We start from the raw sequence: 20,229 nt of genomic DNA, 5'->3' as shown, positions 1-20,229 counted from the left end.
GGGTGGGTTTTCCTAAAGAGGTGGTGTCAGACACAGGTAGCAACTTCATTTCTGCATACCTAAAAGCAATTTGGAAGGAGTGTGGTGTTACCTACAAGCTCAGCACCCCTTACCATCCACAAACAAATGGTCTGGTTGAGAGGTTTAACAAAACTCTCAAAGGTATGATAATGGGACTCCCTGAAAAACTCAGGAGGAGATGGGATGTCCTGTTACCTTGCATCATTTGTGCTTACAGGGAAGAACCCCAAAAAGGAGTGGGCTTCAGCCCCTTTGAACTCCTCTTTGGGCACCCTGTAAGAGGTCCACTTGCTCTTGTGAAGGAGGGTTGGGAACAACCTTTAAAAGCTCCTAAACAGGACATAGTGGACTATGTACTTGGCCTAATATTCAGAATGGCTGAGTATATTTAAAAAAGGCCAGTAAAAACCTTCAGGCCAGCCAGGAGCTGCAAAAGCAAGGGCATGACCAGAAGGCTGTCCTGACTCAGTACCACCCAGGACAGAAGGTGTGGGTATTGGAGCCTGTGGCCCCAAGAGCACTCCAAGACAAATGGAGTGGACCCCATTTCATAGTTGAAAAGAAGGGTGAGGTTACCTATTTGGTAGACCTGGGCACTGGCAGGAGTCCCCTTAGGGTGATTCATGTCAACCGCTGAAAACCCTACTATGACCAGGCTGATCTCACCCTGCTCATGGCAACATATGAGGGACAGGAAGAAGAGAGTGACCCTCTCCCTAATCTCTTCTCCACCACTGAAGCAGATGCCTTAGTGGAGGGAGTAGTCTTAGCAGATTGCCTGACTGCAGAACAGAAAGACAACTGCATCAGTCTCTTAAGCCAGTTTTCAGACCTCTTTTCACTTGTACCAGGTACAACATCCTGGTGTGAACATACAATTGACACTGGAGACAGCCTGCCTGTCAAAAGTAAAATTTATAGGCAGCCTGACCATGTCAGAGACTGCATTAAACAAGAGGTGCAGAAAATGTTGGACTTAGGGGTGATTGAACCTTCTGAAAGCCCCTGGGCTAGCCCAGTTGTGTTTGTACCAAAACCTCACACCAAAGATGTAAAGAGGGAGATGAGGTTTTGTGTAGATTACAGATGGCTCAATCAGGTAATAAAACTGATGCTCACCCTATACCCAGGGCAGATGAGCTCATTGATACACTGGCGCCTGCTAAATATCTTAGCACTTTTGATCTAACTGCAGGTTATTGGGAGAATAGATTGGCAGAAGAGGCGAAACCCAAGACTACATTTTCTACCGTTAGAGGGCACTACCAATTCACAGTCATGCCCTTTGGTTTGAAAAATGCACCTGCCACTTTTCAGAGGTTGGTGAACACAGTCCTGCAAGGGTTGGAGGCTTTCAGTGCAGAATATCTAGATGATATTGTTGTATTTAGCTCAACCTGGGATGATCACCTGGTCCACCTATGGAATGTTTTGGAGGCCACGCAAAAGGCCTCAAGGCCTCAAAGTGCCAGGTAGGGCAGGGGAAAGTGGTTTATCTGGGCCACCTGGTTGGTGGAGAACAGATTGCACCACTAAAGGGGAAAATCCAAACTATCATGGATTAAACTGTAAAAAAAAAACTGTAAACTTCGTACTTGTATAGCGCACTACTCACCTGTTAGGGTCTCAAGGCGCTGTACACATACCACTGTGGAACCCCTCCTGGCTTTTCCCTGTGAGGTGCCCACTCTTGGGCAACCTCCAAGGTGAAGCCAGGCATCCCAGTGCTGTTGTGGAGATTAAGCAAGCTATTGCCCAAAGTTACAAAGTGGGACCCATGAATTAGATTAGGCACCAATGCGAGAATGATCAGGTCTGAGGAAATTGAGCCCCAAACCCGCCAAGGCGGGAATTGAACCCTGGTCGCAGGCCAGATTTCTGCATCAGGGTCTGCCGCTCTAACCATTGAGCCACACTTCTCCAGTTCTCCCTACAACACAGACCCAGGTGAGAGCCTTTTTAGGCCTCGCAGGGTACAATTGGAGATTCATCAAGAATTATGGCTCCATAGCAGCCCCTCCTAATGATCTCTCTAGCAAGAAAATGCCTAAGAAGGTGTTATGGACAGTAAGCTGTCAGAAAGCTTTTGAGGAGCTCAAACAGGCCATGTGTTCTGCACCTGTCCTAAAAAGCCCATGTTACTCCAAGAAATTCATTGTTCAACCTGATGCATCTGAATTAGGGGTAGGGGCAGTACTATCACAACTGAATTCTGGGGGCCAGGATCAACCAGTTGCTTTTATCAGCAGAAGGTTGACCCCTAGAGAAAAGCATTGGTCTGCCATAGAGAGGGAGGCGTTTGCTGTGGTCTGGGCACTGAAAAAGTTGAGACCATACCACTTTGGTGCTCACTTTATTGTTCAGACAGACCACAAACCTCTACTTTGGCTAAAACAAATGAAAGGTGAAAACTCTAAATTGTTGAGGTGGTCTATATCCCTACAGGGAATGGACTATACAATGGAACATAGACCTGTGAGTACCCACTCCAATGCAGATGGACTCTCCAGATATTTCTACTTGGACAATCAAGACTCATCTGGACAAGGCTAGTCTTCTTGTCCTTCGTTTGGGGGGGGTGTATAGGAAAGTACCATCTTGCCTGGCATGTTACCCCCAATTTCACTGTGTGTATGTATGTTTTTGCCCTTGTGTCACTGGGATCCTTCTAGCCAGGACCCCAGTGCTCCTAATGTATGCCCTGTATGTGTTCCCTGTGTGGTGCCTAACTGTATCACTGAGGCTCTTCTAACCAAAACCTCAGTGTTTATGCTCTCTCTGCTTTCTAAAATTGTCACTGCAGGCTAGTGACTAATTTTACCAATTCTCATTGGCACACTGGTACACCCATATAATTCCCTTGTATATAGTACTTAGGTACCCAGGGTATTGGGGTTCCAGGAGATCCCTATGGGCTGCAGCATTTCTTTTGCCACCCATAGGGAGCTCAGGCAATTCTTACACAGGCCTGCCACTGCAGCCTGAGTGAAATAACGTCCACGTTATTTCACAGCCATTTTTCACTGCACATAAATAACTTATAAGTCACCTATATGTCTAACCCTCACTTGGTGAAGGTTAGGTGCCAAGTTACTTAGTGTGTGGGCAGCCTGGCATTAGCCAAGGTGCCCCCACATCGTTCAGGGAAAATTCCCCAAACATTGTGAGTGCGGGGAAACCATTACACACGTGCAATATACATAGGTCACTACCTATGTGTAGCATCACAATGGTAACTCCGAATATGGCCATGTAACATGTCTAAGATCATGGAATTGTCACCCCAATACCATTCTGGTATTAGGGGGACAATTCCATGATCCCCCGGGTCTCTAGCACAGAACCCAGGTACTGCCAAACTGCCTTTCCAGTGTTTCCACTGCAGCTGCTGCTGCTGCCAACCCCTCAGTTAGGATTCTGCCCTCCTGGGGTCCGGGCAGCCCCAGCCCAGGAAGGCAGAACAAAGGATTTCATCTGAGAGACGGTGTTGCATCGTCTCCCTTTGGAAATAGGTGTGAAGGGCTGGGGAGGAGTAGCCTCCCCCAGCCTCTGGAAATGCTTTGATGGCTATTTAGGGTCTCTCCTTTGGGGTATTCTTCCGATAACGAATGCAAGAGCTCACCATAGTTCCTCTGCACTTCCCTCTTCAACTTCTGCCAAGGATCGACCGCTGACTGCTCCAGGACGCCTGCAAAACCACAACACATTAGCAAGATGACTACCAGCAACATTGTTGCGCCTCATCCTGCTGGCTTTCTCTACTGTTTCCTGGTGGTGCATGCACTGAGGGCTGTCTGCCTTCACCCTGCACTGGAAGCCAAGAAGAAATATCCCGTGGGTCGACGGAATCTCCCCCCTGCTAACGCAGGCACCAAAAGACTGCATCACCGGTCCTCTGGGTGCCCTCTCATCCTGACGAGCGTGGTCCCTGGAACACAGGAGCTAGATCCAAGTGACCCCCCAGTCCAGTGATCCTTCAGTGCAAGTTTGGTGGAGGTAAGTCCTTGCCTCCCCATGCTAGACTGCAAACCTGTGCACTGCGTGATTTGCAGCTGCTCCTGCTTCTGTGTACTTCTCCAAGGATTCCTTTGTGCACAGCCTAGCCTGGGTCCCCAGCACTCCGTCCTGCAGTGCTCAACCCTCTGAGTTGAACTCCGACGTCGTGGGACCCTCCTCTTGTGACTCTGGTTCCACAAATCTTCTAAGTGCCTGCTCCAGTACTTCTGTGGGTGCTGCCTGCTTCTGACGGGGCTCCCTGAGTTGCTGAGCACCCCCTTGTCTCCTCCTCCAAGGGGCAACATCCTGGTCCTTCCTGGTCCCCAGCGGCACCCAAAAACCCCTACCACGACCCTTGCGGCTAGCAAGACCTGTATGTGGTATTTCTGTGTGGAAACACTTCTGCAACATCCAGCGCACAGTGCGACATCTTCCATTCAAAGGAAAAGTTCCTAGCCCTTTTCGTTGTTTCAAAATCTTCGGCTTCTTCCACCCAGAGACAGCCCTCTTGCACCTTCATCCGGAGTTTCATGGGCTCCTGCCCCCCCTGGACACTATCGCGACTCTTGGACTTGGTCCCCTTGCCTTGCAGGTCCTCATGTCCAGGAATCCGTCTTCAGTGTTTTGCTGGTGCTTGTGGTTCTTGCAGAATCCCCCTATCACGACTATTGTATCCTTTTGGGGTAGTAGGGTAACTTTACTCCTACTTTTCAGGGTCTTGGGGTGGGGTATTTTGGACACCCTGACTGTTTTCTTACAGTCCCAGCGACCCTCTACAAGCTCCCATAGGTCTGGGGTCCATTTGTGATTCGCATTCCACTTTTGGAATATATGGTTTGTCTTGCCCCTAGACCTATGTTCACCTATTGCATCCTATTGTGATTCTACATTGTTTGCACTACTTTCCTTACTGTTACTTACCTGTTTTGGGTTTGTGTACATATAACTTGTGTATATTACTTACCTTCTAAGTGAGGGTGTTCTCTGAGATACTTTTGGCATATTGTCATAAAAATAAAGTACCTTTATTTTTAGTAACTCTGAGTATTGTGTTTTCTTAAGATATTGTGCTATATGATATAAGTGGAATATTAGGAGCTTTGCATGTCTCCTAGTTCAGCCTAAGCTGCTTTGCCATAGCTACCTTCTATCAGCCTAAGCTGCTAGAAACACCTATTCTACTAATAAGGGATAACTGGACCTGGCACAGTGTGTAAGTACCACAAGGTACCCACTATAAGCCAGGCCAGCCTCCTACAGGGGACCATTAAAATGGGAAAGAAAGCCTGGCTTTAATGTTTACATGACACCACTCGTCAACACCATTTGATCCCATGGCATCAACATCATCTCTTAAGCTGAGACCCAGCTCATCCCCTTCCTGAAAGACAAAACAAACACCACCAGAACCAAGTTCACCAACTGCATGACTATGGTAGCAGAAAGAATAATAATCAAGTGTCTGAAGCTTATCTTCAACAAGACAGAAGGGCTGGTCTTCGGAAAACCAAGACCTTCCAGTGGGATGTCACCCTGTAGTCAACAGAGCTAGGATCAAAACCAACACCAATCATCCACACCAGTTTTATACACGCCTCTCTAGACCTTGGGCACTTGGTACTATCTGGCAATGCGCAGACTGACTTATATGCAATATCTAGCACTATGTTACGTTTATTGTATGCTTTAGGAATAATCAGATATTGAGGCCGACAGCCCAAAAGACTGATTCACATGCTGCAGCCTGCCTGTCCCTCATGGTCAGCACTATTTTATATTGCCTGATATTGCACACAATCATTGTGACCCTATGCTGCATGTTTCTGACTGATTTGCAAAGTAAGTGTTTGTATAACATTCTGCAACTGGCCCTTATACCTGAGTTAATATAATAGCACAAAGGGTCTGTACTTGAACATGCCATTGCTGACTTCAGTGTAGCTTGGCACTCAAGCTGTTTGATAATCTTAGTTGGTGATCTGGCTATTGAAGCAGGACAGCTTGTGGCAGTAGTGTTCATTATGTATCTCAGGGGTTTTAGTCATTTTTAGGTCAAGCATAAGTGTTTGACGTGTTGTATACTTTTTTGAAGTATACTTATACTGTGGGTTCCAACAATTTCATTTGTTGGTGCCAGTGTCCTTTAAAATCCTTGCTTGCTAGTGGTCAGTTCTGCTTCTTTGTCCTGCCTTTTTCACTTTGGGAACAGCACCAACTACTGTATAATTACACTATGTCCTGTTTATGTCTTCTGTAGGGGACCTATTTTTTTAGTATTTGCCTGTTGGTCTTTGTAGGAGGCTGGCCTGGCTTAAAGTGGGTACCTTGTGCTACTTACTCCTTGTGCCAGGTCCAGTTATCCCTTAATAGTAGATTAGAGGTGTTCTAGCAGCTTAGGCTGATAGAGGTACCTATAGCAGAGCAGCTTAGTCTGAACTAGGAGACATGCAAAGCTCCTACCATACCACTTATATCACTTAGCACTATATCATAAGAAAACACAATACTCAGAGTTACTAAAATTAAAGGTACTTTATTTTAGTGACAATATGCCAAAAGTATCTCAGAGGATATACTCCCTTAGGAGGTAAGTAATATACACAGAATATACACACAAACCAAAATCAGGTAAGTAAACAGTTAGAAAAGTAGTGCAAACACTGTAGAACACAATAGAATGCAATAGGAGACAATAGGCCTAGGGGCAACACAAACCATATACTCCAAAAGTGGAATGCGAACCACAAATGGACCCCAGGCCTAGTGCAGTGTGTAGAGAGTCACTGGGAGTATAAGAAAACACTAATGGTGACCAAGATACCCCACTCCAGGACCCTGAAAAGTAGGAGTAAAGCTACCCTACTAACCCAGAAAGACAGTAAAGTCGAGATAGGGGATTCTGCAAAGACAACAACTGACTGCAAAGCGCTGAAGATGGATTCCTGGATCTGAGGACATGTAAAGGAAGGGGACCAAGTCCAAGAGCCACGCAAGTGTCCAGGGGGGGCAGGAGCCAACTAAACTCCGGATGAAGGTGCAAAAGGGCTGCGTCTGGTTGGAAGAAGCCAAAGATTCTGCAACAACGGAAGGTGCCAGGCACTTCTCCTTTGGTCAAAAGATGTCCCACGGCGTGCTGGAGAATGCAAAGTTGTTTCCACGCAGAAAGACCGCAAACAAGCCTTGCTAGCTACAAGAGTCATGGTTGAAGATTTTGGGTGCTGCCAGGGCCCAGGAAGGACAAGGAGATCGCCCCTAGGAGGAGGAGACAGAGAGGGTATTCAGCAATACAGAGAGCTCACGCAGAAGCATGCAGCACCCGCAGAAGCACCTGAACAGGCATTCAGAAGATCTGAGCATGAAGGTCATCTCAGCACAACAAAAGAGGGTCCCACAAAGTCAAAGTCTAACTCAGCGAGTTGGGCAATGCAGGACGGAGTTCTGGGGACCTGGGTAGGCTGTGCATGAAGTAAGTCTTGCAAAAGTGCACAGAAGCCCTTGCAGCTGCATTTCATGCAGTACAGAGGATTACTGTGTGGTGTGGGGAGGCAAGGACTTACCTCCACCAAATTTGGACAGAAGGGCCACTGGACTGTCGGGGACATTTGGATCCAGCTCCTGTTTTCCAGGGACCATACCCGTCAAGATAAGAGGGGACCCAGAAGACCGGAGATGCAGAAGTTTGGTGCCTGCGTTGGCAGGGGGAAGGTTTTGTCGACTCATGCAAGATTTCTTCTTGGCTTCCAGTGCAAGGTGAAGGCAGACAGCCCTCAGAGCATGCACCACCAGGAAACAGTTGAGAAAGCCGGCAGGATGAGGCGCTACAATGTTGCTGGTAGTCTTCTTGCTAATTTGTTGCAGTTTTGCAGGTGTCGTGGAGCAGTCAGCGGTCGATCATTGGCAGAAGTCAAAGAGAGAAGTCCAGAGGAACTCTGGTGAGCTCTTGCATTTGTTATCCAAAGAGAAACCCACAGGAGAGACCCTAAATAGCCCTCAGAAGAGGATTGGCTACAGAGAAAGGTAAGCACCTATCAGGAGGGGTCTCTGATGTCACCTTCTGGCATTGGCCACTCAGAGATGTCCATTGTGCCCTCACACCTCTGCATCCAAGACGGCAGAAGTCTGGGACACACTGGAGGAGCACTGGGCACCTCCCCTTGGGAGGTGCTGGTCAGGGGAGTGGTCACTCCCCTTTCCTTTGTCCAGTTTCGCACCAGAGCAGGGCTGGGGGGATCCTGAACCGGTGTAGACTGGCTTATGCCAGGAGGGCACCATCTGTCCCTCCAGCATTCCAGAGGCCAGGAGAGGCTACTCCTCTCAGGCCCTTAACACCTGTTTCCAAAGGGAGAGGGTGTAACACCCTCTCTCAGAGGAAATCCTTTGTTCTGCCTTCCTGGGACTGGGCTGCCCAGGCCCCAGGGGGGCAGAAACCTTTCTGAGGGTTGGCAGCAGCGGTAGCTGCAGAGAAAACCCCAGAGAGTTAGTTTGGCTGTACCCGGAGTCTATGCTGGAGCCCCGGGGATGCATGGAATTGTCCCCCCAGTTCCAGAATGGTATTGGGGTGACAATTCCATGATCCTAGACATGTTACATGGCCATGTTCAGCGTTACCATTGTGACACTACATATAGGTATTGACCTATATGTAGTGCACGTTGTGTAATGGTGTCCCCGCACTCACAAAGTTTGGGGAAATTGCCCTGAACAATGTGGGGGCACCTTGGCTAGTGCCAGGGTGCCCACACACTAAGTAACTTTGCACCTAACCTTCACTAAGTGAGGGTTAGACATATAGGTGACTTATAAGTTACTTAAGTGCAGTGTAAAATGTCTGTGAAATAACATGGACGTTATTTCACTCAGGCTACAGTGGCAGTCCTGTGTAAGAATTGTCTCAGCTCCCTATGGTTGGCAAAAGAAATGCTGCAGCCCATAGGGATCTCCTGGAACCCAATACACTGGGTACCTGGGTACCATATACTAGGGAATTATAAGGGTGTTCCAGTGTGCCAATGAGAATTGGTAAAATTAGTCACTAGCCTGCAGTGACAATTCTTAAAAGCAGAGAGAGCATAAACACTGAGGTTCTGGTTAGCAGAGCCTCAGTGATACAGTTAGGCACCACACAGGGAACACATACAGGGCACACTTTATGAGCACTGGGGTCCTGGCTAGCAGGATTCCAGTGACACAGGCAAAAACAAACATACATACAAGTAAAAATTGGGGTAATATGCCAGGCAAGATGGTACTTTCCTACACAACCCCTCCAAACGAGGGACAATAAGGCTAACCTTCCCCAGATGAGTCTTCATTGTCTAAGAGGAAATATCTGGAGAGTCCATCTGCATTGGAGTGGGTACTCCCAGGTCTATGTTCCACTGTATAATCAATTCCCTGTAGGGATATGGACCACCTCAACAATTTAGGGTTTTCACCTTTCATTTGTTTTAGCCAAAGTAGAGGTTTGTGGTCTGTCTGAACAATAAAGTGAGTGCCAAACAGGTATGTCTCAACTTTTTCAGTGCCCAGACCACAGCAAAGGCCTCCCTCTCTATGGCAGACCAACGCTTTTCTCTAGGGGTCACCCTCCTGCTGATAAAAGCAACAGGTTGATTCTGGCCCTCAGTATTAAGCTGTGATAGCACTGCCCCAACCCCCAATTCAGATGCATCAGTCTGGGCTATGAATTTGTTTGAGTAGCAAGGGCTTTGTAGGACAGGTGCAGAGCACATGGCCTGTTTGAGCTCATCAAAAGCTTTTTGACAGCTAGCTGTCCACAATACCTTTTTAGGCATCTTTTTACTGGTGAGGTCATTAAGAGGGGCTGCTATGGAGCGATAATTCTTAATGAACCTCCTATAGTACCCTGTGAGGCCTAAAAAGTCTCTCACCTGGGTTTGAGATGATGAGGTAGCTCATTCCATAATGGTCTGGATCTTCCCCTGCAGTGGTGCAATCTGTTCCCCACCTACCAGATGGCCCAGATAAACCACTTTACCCTGCCTTGTCTGGCACTTTGAGTCCTTGATAGTGAGGCTTGCCTTTTGCAGGGCCTCCAAAACTTTCCATAGGTGGACCAGGTGCTCATCCCAGGTGGAGCTAAAGGCAGCTATATCATCTACTGTAGATATGCTGCACTAAAAGCTTGCAGGAGTGTGTTCACCAACCTTTGAAAAGTGGCAGGTGCAGTCTTCAGACCAAAAGACATCACAGTGAATTGATAGTGCCCTCCAATGGTTGAGAATGCAGTTTTAGGTTTTGCACCTTCTGATAATTTAATCTGCCAATACCCTGCAGTTAAATCAAAAGTGCTTAGATACTTGACAGAAGGCAATGTATCAATCAGCTCATCTGCCCTGGGTTTAGGGTGAGCATCTGTCTTGGTTACTTGGTTGAGCCCTCTATAGTCAATACAAAACCTCATCTCTCTTTTTCCATCCTTACTGTGAGGTTTTGGAACCAGCACCACTGGGCTAGCCCATGGGCTTTCTGAAGGCTCAATCACTACTAAGTCTAACATTTTCTGAACTTCTTCTTTAATTCAGTCCCTGACATGGTCAGGCTGCCTATAAATCTTACTTTTGACAGGTACACTGTCTCCAGTAATACTCACACCAAGTAGTGGTACCTGGTATCAGTGAGAAGAGTTCAGAAAACTGACTTAAAAGATTTACATAGTCGTCTTTCTGCTCAGCAGTAGTACTTACAGCTTCTCAGCTGCATGTACTACTTCCTCCACTAAGCCATCAGCTTCAGTGGTGGAGAAGAGATCAGGCAGAGGGTCACTCTCTTCCTCCTGTCCCTCAACAGTTACCTAGTGGCATGGTCCACTGCCACTAGGATAAATCTATTGCCTGAAGCTGTTGGAGAGTCAAGGGGGCCAACTATGTCAACCCCTACCCTTTCAAAGGGCACCCTACCATTGGAAGTGGAATTAAGGGGGCCTTTGGAGTGTCACCAGTCTTGCCACTGGCTTGGCAGATCATACAAGAGCGACAAAACTCTTTGGTGTCCTCTGACATATGAGGCCAGTGAAACAGAGGAACAAGTCTGTCCCAAGTTTTATTTTGGCCCAAATGCCCAGCCAAGGGAATGTCATGTGCCAAGGTAAGAAGAAACTCTCTGTATTGCAAAAGGGTGACCAATCTCCTGGCACCTCCAGGTTTAGGGTACCTTGATTCAGTATACAGGAGGTTGTCTTCCTAATACACTTTATGGCTATCACTGACATCCCCATTCTGCTGCTTGACAGCTTGCTTTTCTCAAACCCTCTAGTGTGGGGCAGGTCTGCTGTGCCACACTCAGCTCTTCCCTAGCAGGCACCCCTGCACCTGAAAGCTCAGCACTGTCTGCTGCCAGCTCATTTGTTGTAGGTTCTGCACAAGGAGAGGGTTCCTCTTCCTCAAAAGGGGAATCTTCTGGTGAGGGAGGGATAGTGGGAAGTGATTTACCCTTCCTACCCCTAGCCTTTGGGAGCACTTGGTCCATTGTTCCAGGATCCAAGTTTCCGTGTCCTTTTTGCATTTTTGGCCTGAGCCCTGGTTAAAGCAAAAATATGCCCAGGAATGCCCAGCATTGCTGCATGAGCCTCCAACTCCACTTCAGCCCAAGCTGATGTTTCCAAATCATTGACTAGTAAGCAATCTACAGGTAATTCAGTGGCTACCACAACTTTCTTTGGACCAGTACCCCCCCCCCCCCCCAGTTGAGATTCATAACAGCCATGGTGTGGATAAGTGTGTTATTGTGAGCATCAGTCACTTTGTACTGCTGACCAAGTAGGTGTTGATCAGGGTGAACCAGTTTCTCTATAACCATAGTTACACTGGCTCCTGTCTCCCTGTAGGCCTCAACCTCAACACCATTGATTAGGGGTAGTTGCTTGTACTTACCCATATCAAGGGGACAAGCAACCAAGGTGGCAAAGTCAATGACACCATCAGAGACTAAAACAGCCCCTGTGGTCTCCCTAACAAGACCAACCCCAACTACACTGCCAATAGTGAGCCCAGCTACACCCATTGGATTGGCTATTTGTAGTAGACTTCCCACCACCACTGCTATTAATAGGGGCACTGGAGGTTGCAGTTGGGGTTGTGGTGGTGGGAGTCTTGATGTTTTTCTTTTGATAAGTGGCATCACTTGCCCAATGGCCTTTTACTTTACATAAATAACACCATGGCTTTTTCTGATTGTGAGAAGAGGATTTGGACCCACCACCCCCAGACTATTTTTGTGGGCCTGATGAAGACTCAGAATGTTTTTTATCTTTGTCCCCACCCTTGTCAGAAGACTTACCATCCTTCTTCTTGCCATCATTGTCACCCCCTGTATGAACATTTCTGTTCACTCTTGTTCTGACCCATTTGTCTACCTTCTTTCCCAATTCTTGGGGAGAAGTCAGATCTGAGTCTAGCAAGTACTGGTGCAACAAATCAGACACACAATTGTTCAAAATATGCTCTCTCAGGATTAAATTACACAGGCTTTCATAGTCAGTCACCCTACTGCCATGTAAATCAACCCTCCAAGGCCTTCACTGAACAGTCTACAAAGTCTGTCCAGTCTTGAGAGGACTCTTTTCTGGTGTCTCTGAACTTAATCCTGTATTGTTCAGTGCTTAAGCCAAATTCATCCAAGAGTGCATCTTTCAAAACTTTGTAGTTATTAGAATCACTTTCTCTGACAGTAAGGAGCCTATCCCTATCCTTACCAGTGAAAGATAGCCACAAGATAGCAGCCCACTGCCTTTGAGGGACCAACTGTACCATACAGGCTATCTCAAGTGCAGTAAACCACTTGTTAATGTCATCCAACCCTTTGTAAGGGGGGACTATCTTATGCAGGTTTCTGGAATCTTGCTCTCTAATAGGATTATTATCAAAAACACTGCTGCTGCCACTATAGGGAACTAACCCCAACGTCTACCTTTCCCTCTCCACATCCAGAGATTCCCTGTCTAAGGCCAGCTGCTGCTGTTTAAGCTTCAGCCTGGCCTCTTCCAACCTCCGCTTTCTGAGTTCTCTTTGAAGTTCCCTGGAATTGTGAGACCCAGAAGAAATGTGGGAGTTGGCAGAGATAGACCTGTCTTTAACTGGCTGGACTCTAGTAACCTTGTCTTTAGGAGTGAAAGGTGCCCTACTAATGTGTAACCCCCTCCCACTACCAGTGTCACTAGGTGGCCTGTTAGCTGACAGGTCCTTGGAAGAACCCTCCCCAGCATCCTCAGGGGACTCATCTGAGTCTGGCTGGGTACCCCCCTCCTCTACCTCCTGATCCTGGGATGGGCCAGACTGGTTCTGGTCACTTTCTAGGAGAAGGCTAAGGAGAAGATCTTTTGTAGGATTCTTACCAATTGCTAAACCTCTTTCAATGTAGAGACCCCTCAAACTTTTAAAGTTCAGATTCCCATATGTTGCCTGGACAACTGTGGGTGTAAGCTCTACTGCAGACATGACAGAAAAGGTTTGGGACAGAGAGAGAAAAGGTTTTTGGAACTTTTGAAATAACAGAGAAAAACATTTTCAAACTTTTGAAAACTTTTGAAAGTTTTCAGAAACTTTTCAGAAACTTTTTCAAAAGTTTTAAAGAAGGAAAGTTAAACTGTATTTTCTGAAGTATTTGGTATATGTTTGTCTTATGAAAAGCACCAATAACAAAGTGGTAAAGCAGTTACAAGTACTTATCCCACCGCTGCACCACCAATGTAGGAGGCTGGCCTGGCTTATAGTGGGCGCCTTGTGGTACTTACACCTTGTGCCAGGTCCAGTTATCCCTTATTAGTAGATTAGAGGTGTTCTAGCAGCTTAGGCTGATAGAGGTAGCTATAGCAGAGCAGCTTAGGCTGAACTAGGAGACATGCAAGGTTCCTACCATACCACTTGTTGGACCTGGCTTTTTGACAGGGTCATCCCCAAACTTTTTGCCTCCTTCCTCCTACTTTTTCTGGCCTGTTGTTGTTGGCTTTTGAACTCTGGGCACTTTACCACTGCTAACCAGTGCTAAAGTGCATATGCTCTCTGTGTAAATTGTACTGTTGATTGGTTTATCCATGATTGGCTATTTAATTTACTTGTAAGACCCTAGTGGAGTGCACTATATGTGCCTAGGGCCTGTAGATTAAATGCTACTAGTGGGACTGCAGCACTGATTGTGCCACCCACTTCAGTAGCCCCTTAACCTTGTCTCAGGCCTGCCATTGCAAGGCCTGTGTGTGCAGTGTCACTGCCACTTCGACTTGGCATTTAAAAGTACTTGTCAAGCCTAAAACTCCACTTTTTCTACATATAAGTCACCCCTAATGTGTGCCCTAGGTAACCCCTTGAGCATGGTGATGTGTGGGTAAAAGGCAGGACATGTACCTGTGTAGTCTATACGTCCTGGTAGTGTAAAACTCCTAAATTTGTTTCTACACTACTGTGAGGCCTGCTCCCTTCATAGGCTAACATTGGGACTGCCCTCATACATTGTTGAAGTGGTAGCTGCTGATCTGAAAGGAGCAGGAAGGTCATATTTAGTATGGACAGAATGGTAATACAAAATCCTGCTGACTGGTGAAGTCAGATTTAATTTTACTATTATAGAAATGCCACTTTTAGAAAATGAGCATTTCTTTGCACTTAAATCTTTCTGTGCCTTACAATCCACGTCTGGCTAGGTTTAGTTTACAGCTCCTTGTGCATTCACTCAGACACACCACAAACACAGGGTAGTCAGCCTCACTTGCATACATCTGCATTTTGAATGGGTCTTCCTGGGCTGGGAGGGTGGAGGGCCTGCCCTCACACAAAGGACTGCCACACCCCCTACTGGGACCCTAGCAGACAGGATTGAACTGAAAGGGGACCTGGTGCATTTCTTACCCACTCTTTGAAGTCACCCCCACTTCAAAGGCACAATTTAGTATAAAACAGGGCCTCTGCCCTACCTCATCAGACACTTGCTGGAGAAGAAACCTGAACCAGAAACTACATCCTGCCAAGAAGAACTACCTGGCTGCTCAAAGGACTCACCTGTCTGCTTTCTACAAAGGACTGCTGCCTTGCTGTTGGCCTGCTGCCTTGCTGAACTCTTGTGTGGCTGTAAAAGTGCTCTCCAAGGGCTTGTATAGAGCTTGCCTCCTGTTCCCTGAAGTCTCGGGACCAAAAAGACTTCTCTTTTTCACTTGGACTCTTCATGTGCCGAAAATTTCGACGCACAGCTTGCTCTGCGGTGAGAAAATCGCCGCACGCCGACGTTGCTCGACGCGACGCCTACGGGGTGAACGGAACTTCTACGCACGGCTTCGCATGGACATCGCCGCCCCACTTCCAGAGGTAAAATTGATGCAACGCCTACCGTGAGAAAGAAAATTCCATGCACAGCCTTCCGGAACGACCTGCAGCCAGAAAACAAGCCGAAGAATCCACCAGAGGTCAGGAGACCTGCGCCAACTAGACTCTTGTGTGGCCATTGGGGACGGTGTGTCCCTTGAGGGGGGTGAGTGTGCACCCCAGGAAGTCCTAGCATGCGAGACAATGGTTCAACCTCAGGGTGGTGACTCTGGGTTGGATGACCAGGTTCAGGGGTTAAACTCTGGCCTGGTGGGGGGTCAGTGTGCCCCCAAGAAGTCCTGGGGTGCCAGGCAATTGTTCAACCTCAGGGTGGTGACTCTGGGTTGGATGGCCAGGTTCAGAGGTTAGACCCTGACCTGGTGGGGGGGTAGGTGTGCCCCCCAGAAAGTCCTGGTCTGCCAGGCAATTGTTCATCCTCAGGGTGGTGACTCTGGGTTGGATGGCCAGGTTCAGAGGTTAAACTCTGACCTGGTGGGGGGTAGTTGTGCCCCCCAGAAAGTCCTGGTTTGACAGGCAGTGATTCAGTCTGAGGGTACAGACCCTGGGCTGGAAGACCAGGTTCAGGGTGTCCCCCCGGACCTGGAGGGAGGGGCTACTGATAACAGTGCCCCTACCATGTTGTCTTCTGAGGAGGCCACTCCTAGTTGAGGGTGCTGGACACCAGAAGGGAGGGCAGGGGGAGGGAAGCCTCACCCCGGGCCCTAGTCCAACCTGAAGGTACAGACCCCAGGTTGGAGGGCCAGTTGCAGGTTAACAGCCCTGCGCTGGTGGAGGAATGGTACAGGGCGACTTCTATAAGCACCTTGACCATGTTGGACTCTGGGGGTACCGCTCCAGGAGGGAGGGTACAGAGCCCCAGAGGGGAGGACCAGGTTCAGGCTGCCATCCCTGACCTGGTGGTAGGGAGAGTGGTTAAAGGGTGCCCAGCACCTGGGTCTACCGCCCCCACTCTTCACAGCCACAGTAGTGGGAGAGCTTTGAGAGGCCTGGGGCCTGGCTCTCATCCCTGACAGCTGTCAGTAACCACTGTGGCTTGCTGTCCGGGTGGACAGAGTTATCCCTGGGGAGGGGACAAGTGTCACACCCCGGGGTTAGAGTGGGCAACACCACTGTGTTGGTCCTGGTGGTACTCTCCTGCTCCTGAGATACGTCTGTGAGCAAAATAAGGTTAGGTGCTGCACAGATGGTATCCGCAGGTAAGGAGAAAGGTTCCCCATGGGTTGGTTTAGTGGGTCCTGAGATTATAGACAGAGGGATCCAATTGGAGTCAGGAAGGCGAAGAACTGGAGCATGCCCCTGCTGTTGTGGGCCTGGGTCCTTGTTGTAGCGTCTCAAACAGGGAAGTACACCAGGATAGTGATTGTTCTCCCCTGGCTTTAGGCTGGTGGGGGGTCATGTTGGACATGGCTTTTTGACAGGGTCATCCCCAAACTTTTTGCCTCCTTCCTCCTACTTTTTCTGACCTGTTGTTGTTGGCTTTTGAACTCTGGGCACTTTACCACTGCTAACCAGTGCTAAAGTGCATATGCTCTCTGTGTAAATTGTACTGTTGATTGGTTTATCCATGATTGGCTATTTAATTTACTTGTAAGACCCTAGTAGAGTGCACTATATGTGCCTAGGGCCTGTAGATTAAATGCTACTAGTGGGCCTGCAGCACTGATTGTGCCACCCACTTCAGTAGCCCCTTAACCTTGTCTCAGGCCTGCCATTGTAAGGCCTGTGTGTGCAGTGTCACTGCCACTTCGACTTGGCATTTAAAAGTACTTGTCGAGCCTAAAACTCCACTTTTTCTACATATAAGTCACCCCTAATGTGTACCCTAGGTAACCCCTAGAGCAGGATGCTGTGTGGGTAAAAGGCAGGACATGTACCTGTGTAGTCTATATGACCTGGTAGTGTAAAACTCCAAAATTCATTTTTACTCTACTTTGAGGCCTGCTCCCTTCATAGGCTAACATTGGGGCTGCCCTCATACATTGTTGAAGTGGCAGCTGCTGATCTGAAAGGAGCAGGAAGGTCATATTTAGTATGGACAGAATGGTAATACAAAATCCTGCTGACTGGTGAAGTCGGATTTAATATTACTATTCTAGAAATGCCATTTTTAGAAAGTGAGCATTTCTTTGCACTTAAATCTTTCTGTGCCTTACAATCTACGTCTGGCTAGGTTTAGTTGACAGCTCCTTGTGCATTTACTCAGACACACCCCAAACACAGGGTACTCAGCCTCACTTGCATACATCTGCATTTTGAATGGGTCTTCCTTGGCTGGGAGGGTGGAGGACCTGCCCCCACACAAAGGACTGCCACACCCACTACTGGGACCCTGGCAGACAGGATTGAACTGAAAGGGGACCTGGTGCATTTCTTAGCCACTCTTTGAAGTCACCCCCACTTCAAAGGCACAATTTAGTATAAAACAGGGCCTCTGCCCTACCTCATCAGACACTTGCTGTAGAAGAAACCTGAACCAGAAACTACATACTGCCAAGAAGAACGGCCTGCCTGCTCAAAGGACTCACCCGTCTGCTTTCTACAAAGGACTGCTGCCTTGCTGTTGGCCTGCTGCCTTGCTGAACTCTTGTCTGGCTGTAAAAGTGCTCTCCAAGTGCTTGGATAGAGCTTGCCTCCTGTTCCCTGAAGTCTCATGACCAAAAAGACTTCTCTTTTTCATTTGGACTCTGCGTGTGCCGAAAATTTCGGCGCACAGCTTGCTCTGCGGCGAGAAAATCGCCGCACACCGACGCTGCTCGACGCGACGCCTACAGGGCGACTGGAACATTGACGCACGGCCTCGCATAGACAACGCCGCCTGACTTCCAGAGGGAAAATCGACGCAACGCCTCCTGTGAGAAAGAAAAGTCCACGCAAAGCCTCCCGGAACGACGCGCAGCCGGAAAAAAAGCTGAAGAATCCACGCACAGAACCTGGGACATCTGGTAATCCCGCGATCCATAGAAGGAGACAGTCCGAGTGCTGGAAAACGACGCTCGTCTTCCCCGAGTAAAAAATTATGACGCAAGTCCGTGTGTGAAAGGGCGCAACCGACGCACGCACCATTTTTCCTTACGTAGAACGACGCACGTCTCCCCGCGTGAAAAATAACAACGCAAATGCGTGTGTGAAGGGGCGTAACCGACACACACACCATTTTTCCACGCATCTCCTCTTCTGCGGCCCTCTGCGGAGATTTTCCACTCCAAACCAGGTACTTTGTGCTTGAAAGAGATTTTGTTTACTTTCTAAAGACTTAAGACACTTCATATCACTTTTTAGTGACATCTTTACAAATTCATATTGCATCTTTGATCGTTTTGACCTGCAAATACCCAGATAAATATTATATATTTTTCTAAACACTGTGTGGTGTATTCTTGTGGTGCTATATTGTGTTATTGTATGATTTATTGCACAAATGCTTTACACATTGCCTTCTAGGTTAAGCCTGACTGCTCGTGCCAAGCTACCAGAGGGTGGGCACAGGATAATTTGGATTGTGTGTGACTTACCCTGACTAGAGTGAGGGTTCTTGGTTCTTGCTTGGACAGAGGGTAACCTGACTGCCAACCAAAAACCCAATTTCTAACATTGGTGGCAGCGGTGGGATAGGGCTTGTATTTGTGCAGTGACATACAGTAGCTAAGTATTTCACTACCTACCCACAGTTGAAGGTCTACTTGATTTTTCATCTTTTTGCTTTTGGTTCTCTGATGTCCTCCTGGATATATTATTGATATTTTGGACTTTGGATTTTGTTTTTTGCCTGTGATACCTTATCAGATTGAGAATGGGTATCTACTGTGTGTCATTCTTAGTGCCTACTGAATCCCTCACTAAGGCTGACGTAAGGAGGCTTTGCAGAAAATGGGGACTTCCTATGTCAAGGAGATCTACTAAGATGGAACTGCTAGATACCTACATAACCTGGGGGGAAGAAAGATGGGCAGAGGAAGAGGCAGCAAAAAACCAAAGGACTAAGGACTCCTCAGATGAGGAGGAGGACTGCTCAGATGAGGAAAGAGAACCAGTGAAAGATGAATGGCTCCTAGAGGCAGAGCAGTGGAGAGAGGAGCTAGATGACTTTATTGAAAGGGCTGAGGCAGCAAGAGCCTTAGCCCTGGAAAATGAAAGGATTGCAGCTCAGGAACTGAGCTGTGAAGAGCTGAAACTGGAAACCGAAAGGGCTGAGTCCAGTTCAGATGGTGGCAGAAAAAATCTTGCATCCAGTACGGCTGAAGAAGGGCACAAGCCCAGAGATGTGGTGCCCAACTTGAAGAAGGGAGTTCACACACCCAAGGCGGTTCAAGAGTATGAGGTAGTTCCCGTTATGCACAGGGTCCCTGAGAAGGATTGGGGAACTGGCACAGGGAGTCATATTCCTACTGGGGGGAGGGACACATTACTGGCTCTAGAAGAGAGTGACAGGGAAAAGGGTTCCCCCCTGGTGGACGTCCTGGATATAGAGTGTGGAGACATCCCAGAAGAGTATGGGATGAGTGTCAGGGATAGTCAGATACTGTCTCACCAGTCTCAGGAGGGTGATGTAGAGTGCTTTTTCAAGGCTGAGTCACTGGATGGTTGGGTAAAGGGTACTGTGGTTAATACATGTGAAAGGCAGAGTGATGTAATTGCTGGAGAGCATATGTCTGGTCCTTATTTTCCAGAGCTATGCCAACACCAGTTGGAGTGTGAGTTCTCTGACCCCAGGGAGCTTACAATGGAGGCAGACTTCTGGGTGAATACCAGAGAGTTTGAAGAGGCATTTCAGGGTGCTCCTGAAGGGAGTGGTCTAGGTGTTTCCCAACCAAGTGAGGTGGGAGAGGATTGTAGTGTCCCAGGTAGGTCCCAGGTCCTAGAGGATTCCATGAGGGAATGC

Source organism: Pleurodeles waltl, chromosome 6, assembly GCF_031143425.1.
Source record: "Pleurodeles waltl isolate 20211129_DDA chromosome 6, aPleWal1.hap1.20221129, whole genome shotgun sequence".
Taxonomy (NCBI): domain Eukaryota; kingdom Metazoa; phylum Chordata; class Amphibia; order Caudata; family Salamandridae; genus Pleurodeles; species Pleurodeles waltl.
The sequence above is the reverse complement of the archived record's forward strand: the minus strand, read 5'-3'. Positions refer to the sequence as shown.